The sequence below is a fragment of the Octopus bimaculoides genome, chromosome 17 (genome assembly GCF_001194135.2).
Source record: "Octopus bimaculoides isolate UCB-OBI-ISO-001 chromosome 17, ASM119413v2, whole genome shotgun sequence".
Classification (NCBI taxonomy): domain Eukaryota; kingdom Metazoa; phylum Mollusca; class Cephalopoda; order Octopoda; family Octopodidae; genus Octopus; species Octopus bimaculoides.
The window spans coordinates 47,619,083-47,628,682 of NC_068997.1; the positions used below are offsets into that span (position 1 = coordinate 47,619,083).

Below are 9,600 nucleotides of genomic sequence, written 5' to 3' on the forward strand. Positions count from 1 at the left end.
TATATATATATATATATATAAATATATATATATATAAATATATATATAAATATATATATATAAATATATATATATAAATATATATATATATATATATATGTAGTGAATTCAAAGACCAAACAGTTAAAAAACAGGAGAAAAAAGAAAAATACGAATGTACATAAGAAATATATATATTTGATGCTCAGTGAAAGGAGAGAGTTGTTAATGTTTTGAGCATAGCTCTTTGGCAGAAAGAGTAAAGTCCAAGAGAAAAGAAGGAAAAATGCAAAAACGAATGCACTCATGTCTATATAGTAGTATTGGGAAAAATTCCCAGTGATGCCTTCTGTATGAATAATATATAGTTAAGCACAAGCTAACATACTTAATGGAATCAAATAAACAGTTTTAATCAATTAAGACCACATTTGTTAGGAAAAGAAAAACCATTAGCAATAACGATAATTCTTATCACTAAAAACAGGGGAGAGAACTCTAAGATTAAAATTGATTAAAAACCGAAACTAAATGATTTAACTAGTTTAAAATAATGACAGAAAGTTTCCAAGGGCACCTTCTGCAAGAAGAACCTAATAGCAATACTAAAGTATAATATAACAGACATCTTTTTTATATTGATGACCATAGAGTCTATGTCACAGACAAACTATTTTGTCAGGTGTAAAAGCAGATCTTAATAAACATGAAAAGAAGACAATAAATCAAATAGCTGTTAGTATCATCACTATCCTAAGTGGTTTGGTGATATCCAATTTATAGCTGGTGTGTCTATGTTGTATTTCTTTTGACAGCATTCTGCATGAAAGGAACTTGGTGGGGTGTTAAGATTGCACTAAATGACAGTGAGAGAGAGAGAAAGAGCGCACTATGACAGTGGTGGTGGTGGTTGAGGTGGGTACTGTGAAGTAGTATGGTGGTGGTGGTGAGGGTGGTGTAGGTGGGAGTGTATATGTATAGATGTAGCCGTATACTTATGTTTTGGTCATAAAATAAGATCAAGGTGAATAGAGATGGTAGTCACAAAAACTTCAAAACTGTGAGTGTGAGTGAGCGTGTATGTATAATGAATACTGTTCCTATGAATAGGAATTAAATAATGTTATATATATATGTGTGTGTGTGTGTGTCTGTGGCGAACAGTTCCCAGAAACAGGAGTGGAATGAAGTTAAATATTCATATTTTACACACATACACACTCGTGTGTGCGTGTTAGTACATTTATGCACTAATACTAATAAGGGTGTAAAAAAAGTATGCAGTATGTATACACCCTAATAATGCGCATGTGTGTATGGGGGGGGGGGAAGTTTTAAAATAAAAACCAATGAACAGGGCTTGGACCCAACAAATACAAAGCATTACGTCAACAGGGTGGGGTGACTACTAACAAGGCATATACAATTGAATTATAGCCACCACTTCACAATCACCACATCCTAATATATATATATATATATATATATATATATATATATTATGTAAAGGTAAGATCCAAGGATCAATGTGTAGGAAGTTAGTAAGATTTGTGCAGTTCACAGAAGGTATAAAAAGCAACTTTCAGGAACAATAATATTATAGTTTATTGATGTAGAAGGTTGTAAATTTCTCCCATATGGAAGTTTGATATATATATATATATATATATATACAAACGTATATATAGCATAGGCAAAGGTGTGGTAAAAAGTTTGCTTCCCAACCACATGGTTCCAGGTTTACTCCCACTGCATAGTGCCTTGTCCAAATATCTTCTACTATGGTCCTGGGCCAAATAAAGCCTTGACAACCAGTGTTGGTGTGTTCACATCTCTGTAACTTGGCAGTTCGGCAAAAGAGATTGATAGAATGAGTACCAAGTTTAAAACACAAAAAAATACTGGGGTCAATTCATTCAACTAAAAATTCTCCAAGGTGGTGCCCCAGCATGGTCGCAATCTAAAGTAGGGGTTGGGGAGCTTTTGTAACCAATTACCCCTAAATATATTTATTTATGCCGCAATTACCCCTCTTGTTTTGAAAGGAAGAAAATCATAAATTATTTTATCGCATTTGCTTTATACTTTTTATATTTATAATTGTATTCGCCATAGAAATAGATTCAATAAACTTTTTGAATTCAAAGAATCTAATATCCTCATTATGAAACAAAAGGAATTTTCTAGAAACTTTTTCACTTCAGGTTTTGGAGAAATGACGTTTCATTTTTGTTACAATTATGTCAAAATTGGGGCATTTTGATGCCAGAGCAATTTAGATACAGTCTTCAGGTCTAATCGATTACTCTGTTTTGGGTACATGAGGATTAACACATACTCTAAGAAATTATTATTTCTTATATTTAATTGTTTATGTTATGATTTTATTTACTTCATGTACCCAGACCTTGTGGACACCCTGTATAATATATGAAAGTAATTAGTGAATGAAGACAAACTAAGTTTTTGAACAACCTCCTAGAAAAATAAGAGGAACCAAACCATCCTGAAATCACACTTAGAATCTGAGAAATAGAACACCTTCAGTGATTCAATAATGTTAAACGTCTTTTATTCAGGTAAAATTCAATACAAGATAAGAAAACATTGGATTACCATTGAAAAGGAATGAATCTACTTGATTACAGCTGACCTGTGGCTAAACAACAAACAACAACTTCAACAGATATGATAAATTTAGTCATTATATACATGTGTGCATGCATGCATGTGTATGTGTGTGTGCATGTGTTTCTTTTCATATCTATAAAATATACATTTATTTTTATATACATACATACATATATATATATATATATATATATATATATATATATATATATATATATGATATATAAAGTTAAATATTCCTATTTAAGTTGAATATCCATATTTCATACAGACACACTCATGTGTGTGTTAGTACATTTACACACTAATACAATATTAATAAGGGTGTAAAAATTATGTAGCATGTACACACCCTATTAATGTATGTGTGTGTGTATGTGTCTGTGTGTGTGTATATGACAGTGTTAAAAAAAGCCCAATGAACAGGGCATGTTTGGATCCAACAAATACAATGAATTACGTTACCAGAGTGGGGTGACTACAAACAAGACATATGCACTTGAATTATAGCCACTTATTCATCATCACCACACCCATAATATATATGTGTGGTGTGTGTGTGTGTGTATGTATATATATATATATATATATACTTCTCCCTATCCCCCTTTCCTTTATCTTCTTCTTCTTCCTCCTTTCCTTCTGATTCTTCTCTTTCACCTTCTTCTATTCGCTTCCCCCCCTCTTTCCCTCCCTCCCTCCCTCCTATCATTATATGTATCCACCCTCTTATTCCTCACCACCACATAATATCTTCCCCACAAACTCATCCCTGCATATACACTTTTAATTTTTTCACCTTTATTTCCTCCCGGTACTTTCCTAACAACAAGTTCTGATAGACGCATGGTGTAATAGCACGCCTTTGGTGCAAGTCTGAGGAAGTGCCTCTCCAATACCTAAAACTGCAAATATTATGTCAATTTTCTTTTAGAATTTTAACGTAAACTGGTGCTGCAAAAAGGGATGGTATGGAAATATTTGTAGCTTATTATGAAAGCTGTGTGAATAAACTTTCTTTGTCTTCTTCTTTTCATTGCATTACTATATATATGTGTGTGTATGTATATATATACACACACACACATATATGTATTTTATATATATTTATATAATATGCATATACTTTATATATATATATATATATATATACATACGCACACACACACACACACACACACACACACACACACATTAAAACAGAAATATACACATGTAAATAGAAAGAATGAGAGAAAGACAGAGATAATGCAAGAGAGGGACATTACAAATTATTTATTAAACACAGATGACATAAACAGTCATTAAAACAAGTTTAATGTTCAGGCAGCTGTGGCAAACTGCCAATGTCCAAACAGCTGTGCCCAGTAGTCTCATTTCACAGTCATAACATACTGTAAGGGATGCTGCATTTCAGCCCAGGCAGAGTCCAGCTCCATCCAAGATAGAAAGATATATGATATCACACATCATCCTGTAAACAAATTCAGTATAACATAGTGTATATATATATGAATGCCTTCTCATTTGTGTCTTGATGATGTTTTATATGCTTTTGCATAAAACAATGTTACTACTTAGGCAGTATATTAAATGTTATTGTATATACATGCCATAAAACATACTGGCTGGTCAGTATTTTTTTCATGTGAAGAACTAAGGGGATAAGTTACTTTACTTGGAACTGAGTAAGAGTTGGTGACTGGAAAGGCATCCAGCTGGCTTAACAAAATATCACTTCAAACCATGCCATTTATAGAAAAGCCAAATGTGAAAAGGATGATGATGATGATGATGGTGATGATCTATTTACCTATCTATCATATGTCAACATTTATGTTTAATATATTACAGTTAAAAAAATGCTGATGTCATGAATTCCATATCTTAATGTGTTTATTAAACATGGCATTCCTTTCTGCTGTGTCTATCATTGCACTATTGGCATTCCATAATAGATGGAATGACTGACAGTAACTGGGATCCAACAGAGTTTTATATGGACGTTTGAAACCACTTGCAATGATTATGTAATGCAGCCACAGGAGAAATTTAGTCTTTATAAAGCCCACCTCAGACTAAGTTGGTAAGCAGGTGACATCCTCTACAAAGGTGGTTCACTTCAATTATGATGAACTGACTTCTAAATGATTTCAAGACCTTCTAGAAATAACAGCTGGATACCCATCAGATCTTATATTATGAAGGTACAGGTATGACTGTGTGGTTAAGAAGCTTACTTTGCTAATGACACGGTTTCAATCTCTCTGCATGATACCTGGGGCAAGTGTCTTGTATTATAGCTCTGGACCAACCAACGGATTGTGAATGAATTTGGTTGATGGAAACTGTGGAATCCCATGGCTTATGTGTGCGTGTATGTATGTGCATGTCTTTGTGTTTGTTCATCCCTCTACTGCCTGACAACTAGTATTGATTTGTTTAAAACTCTGTAACTTAGCAGTTTGATAAGTGAAACCGACAGAATAAGTAATTGTCTGACTATGCTGGGGATTACCACCTCGAAGAATTTAGTCAAACAAATTGACCTCACAGTCCAATGGCTGAAACAAGTAAAAGATAACAGAAAAGGCAAAAGGCAGACAGTATAAAAAATTTATTACATATGTCAGTCATAGATGAAACAAACAGGATTATATACCCGGATATATAATTGTGTTTATTTTATACCTAGGTGTATATATGAATATCTTTCTGTGTGAGTGTGTATGTAAACTATTTGAACAATATCATACTTTGCATAGATAGATAAGACATTCCATGCTGTGCATGCCACAAGTCAAACGACTGTGACAAGACACTGTGAGGTCCATTCAGTCAGTGACTGCATGATAAGATGACAGTGCATATATTTACACACACACACACACACACACACACACACAGACTAGAGCTCTACAAGTCTGTAGTCTATTTAACTTATCAACATGCATAGGTCAACCCCTATTGGTCCATATATTCAAAAGTGAAAAATGTGATATCCCCCTACCTCATCTACTTAGAATAAAAAAGATTCCTCAATGACATGTTCAGTCCTCAATAACCTCAACACAGTTACCCTCCGTTTGAAACAGACACCAGCAAATGACAACTAAGCCACCTTTATAGACAAATAAATAAATATATTCTCTAAATTTGCATACTGCAATAAATAAGACAACACCTTTATTTGGAGAGAAAGAATTTAATCTATTATCTGGTTTAACATCTTCACTAGGCCCTTGAGTTTCATGAGTGAATCCACTCCATTGAAAACTTTTGTGCCATGTCCCAAGTCTGCAGATAACTTCCTTCCTTAAACTAGTCATGAAGATCTTGAAAAGAGTGACAGAAGCCTCCTTTCATCAAATTAAGCAATAAAAAAACAATATAAAATGCCAGAAACTCCCTCCCATTTTGAGACACATTTAAACCTTTTTAAACTGACCCATAAAGCAAAAAGATCTCTGATAATGTGATACAATGCTCTTATTAGTAGCAGACATACTTGATACTCACATTTTGAGATTATTTCTCTTGCTACTAAACCAAGACAGCCCTGTGTTAGGTGAACACATGACCTTTACGTGTGGTCTCCCAGTTTGGTGAGATAGGGGAGGAAGAAGAAAAACGCAGCCTGTTTGCTTCAGTTGGAAGCAGCACTTTAAGATATCACATATCACTTATCATGGTCCGATTCTGAAAACTTGCTCCAAAGTGGATTCCACTGAAGGCACTCAAGGTTCAGGTGGCGAATTAATTTTATCACCTGAGAACAGCCTATAAAATGAGCCTTAACACAGTGTTAGCGAAGCCAGTTTTTCTCACAATACTTAGGTTGAGCCAAAGCTATGGTAGAAGATACTTTTCCAAGGTGTCACCCAGCAAGCTTCTTACCACACAGCTACACCTACACCTCTATCTATGTATTTATCTATCTATGTATCTTTTTATCTGTATTTATATACATACATATATATATATATAACACCTAGTAAAAATGGTGCATTGCTAATGTTGAACAAGTAACTATTGTACAGACATGAATATATGCAAGTATGGTCACATGGTTAAAAAATTCACTTTGTAATCATGTGATGTCATGTTCAATGCACCATTTTTACTAGGTGTTATATATATATATATGTATGTATATAGATACAGATAAAACGATACATAGATAGATAAATACATAGATAGAGGTGTAGGTGTAGCTGTGTGGTAAGAAGCTTGCTTCTCAACCACATGCTTCCAGGGATCAGTTTCAAGAGTGGTATGTTGTGTTCTTGAACAAAACACCTCATTTTACATTGCTCCAGTCAACTCATCTGTAAATGAGTAACCTTTTGAGAGACAGGTGTTCCAATCAGGTGGATATTGGCCTGGTTGCCTAACCAGAGGGGTAGTATAAAAGCACCCACTACACTCTTGGAGTGGTTGGCGTTAGGAAGGGCATTCAGCTGTAGAAACTCTGCCAAATCAGATTGGAGCCTGGTGTAGCCATCTGGTTCACCAGTCCTCAGTCAAATCGTCCAACCCATGCTAGCATGGAAAGCGGACATTAAATGATAATGATGATGATGATATATATATATACACAGATACAGTAATACTGCATTTTATGAAGACTTGCTTTATGAGACTCTGGGTTTAAGAGTTTTATTTTGCAGCTTATTTTTAAGAGTTTAAGAGTCTTATTTTGCAGTAAGGTGAACTGAAATGTTTCAAGCACAGGATCCAAATTTTGAATGAAGTGTGAAATTTCTATAATTAGAACAAATCCTTCTGTGTGTTACTGAGAAATTTATAGAGAGCGAAAAAAAAAAAAGCTTCTTCTAAGCAAATACATTTAGACTTATTTTTTTAAAAAGAAATCTTCGAGTCTGTCTACAAGAGCTTGTGATTTAGTGATCGTGTCTAAAAGTGATGGTGTGGGTGAGTCTAGTGCGAGTGAAAGTGATTCAGAAAACGATTATAATAATATTTTTTATTATAAATGATCTTGACATTCTTTTTACATTACATAAAATATTCTTTACATTCTACTGTTGTTTTATTGCCATTTATTTACAAGTATTATAAATTTTATAGGTAAAATATTTTTTCTGGAAATGAATTACGATTCATAACATTGCCACTATGGAAAATTATTGTTCTACTTTATGAGTTTTCGCTTTACAGGCGGTCTCCAAGGAACAAGTTAATTCATATCAAGGCGTTACTGTATATAAACATATATATATATTATCAGGAGAAATGTTAAAGGACTATCATGAATTATATAATCTTACTAGAATTTTGTTGGGGAGAGGGCAAGCCAGTTATATTGATCCCAGTGCTCAACAGGTACTCATTTTATTGACCCCAAAGGGACAAAAGGCAAAGTTGGCATTGGTAGAATTTGAATTCTGAATGAAAATATGAATGAAATGCTACTAGGCATTTTGTCTTGTGTGCAAATGATTCTTCCAGCTCACAAACCTTAGTTGACTAGTAATAATTAAAAAAAAAGTGAAATAAAATCAGTGCATGTTTATTATTGGCACAATGGCCCTCCTCAGAAACAACAAAATCATTTCAATGCATGATTTTGTACAAGAATCTTGTAAACCAAATACAAAATTAAGAATGATTGTATATTTGTACATATGATAATATATATAAAGACAGTTTAGGCATGGGATGTAAGTCAAATTACTTTATCTGTTTATATTTTATTATGCAGCTCTTACACACACACATCATGAATGTAGTTGGTATTCAAATTTGGTGCTAGTTTGGTTTTGCACATATAAGAACAGTTTCACTATAGAAACACTTTACTCAGTGAAGTGACAAATCCAGCAAATAACACCACTTTCACTTCAATTTGTAAACTACGTAAAATAGTCACATATGACTTTCACTTTTTACGCATTTTAAGTTTGTCTCCAATATCCTGTTTTATTTAATTTTCCAGGGATTTTCCATTTGTTGTGCTTCTCTCACTAAATAAATTTTGGAGATTATTTGAGGATTTTTCAAGAGGTTTTAGATTTTGTAATTTAAAATCACCTGATCACATGATCAGCCAGACTATCAGATATTGTTATTCATTGCCAGTCACAGTGCACTTTACATCGTTTTAACTTTCAAATGATTTCACTCTACTGGCTAGGTGAGCAGGCCAACATTCCCCTTGACCAGAAGGCTAGTCGGATGCAGGGTTAACCATTTACAGCTGAGTAGACTGAAGCAACAAAAAATGAAGTATTTTGCTCAAGAACAAAACATATTTCCTTGTCCAGGAATTGAACCCACAGTCATGAGTGCAACATTCTGACCAGTATTAAATCTTATTAGAAAATGTGTTTTCTAACCAGTATTAAATCTTATTAGAAAATGTGTTACACTACACCTGTTTATATTATATCTACACCTGTTTATATTATATCTATACCTGTTTATATTATATCTTAGTGAAGTGACAGAAAAGCCTAGAACATCAGACATCACCTAAAGATCCAAGTGACAATTTATGTAACATTTGTGTTTTAAACATTAGAGAGACACTTCCTCACAACTGCATCAAAGTTGAAGGATTTTGATATAAGTCCAGAATCCGACAGTGTAGATAACCTAAAGCTTGGGAAATACCCTATCTTTCTACCCCACCCCTAGGACTTTATATATATCTATGGCTTTAAGAGTATTGTGTGAGGGCCTGGTTGGATGTTCAATCTTCTGAGTTCTTTTAATGGGTTTAGAAAAACTGAAGGGCTGCTGTGAGAAGTGTGTGAATCTGAGAAACAAATATGTTAAAATTATAATTAACTAACCCTCCCCCAATTTCTTTTACCAAAAGCTAGGAACTTTTCAGCACAACCTTGTGTGTGTGTGTGTGTGTGTGTGTGTATTTACACACAAGTAAGCATACAAATGCAGAACAAGTACTCAAATACTGAAGGTAGAGTAATATGCTTTTATTGAAGCTGCAAGATCTTCATATAT

At 33.7% G+C, this 9,600-nt stretch overlaps 1 protein-coding gene across 4 annotated transcripts in view; it reads right to left on the reverse strand.

Annotated features, from left to right (window-relative positions):
* The window catches only part of LOC106881175 (unconventional myosin-XV), a 324,434-nt gene that overhangs the window by 75,862 nt on the left and 238,972 nt on the right, over window positions 1–9,600 (reverse strand). The window lies entirely within an intron of this gene.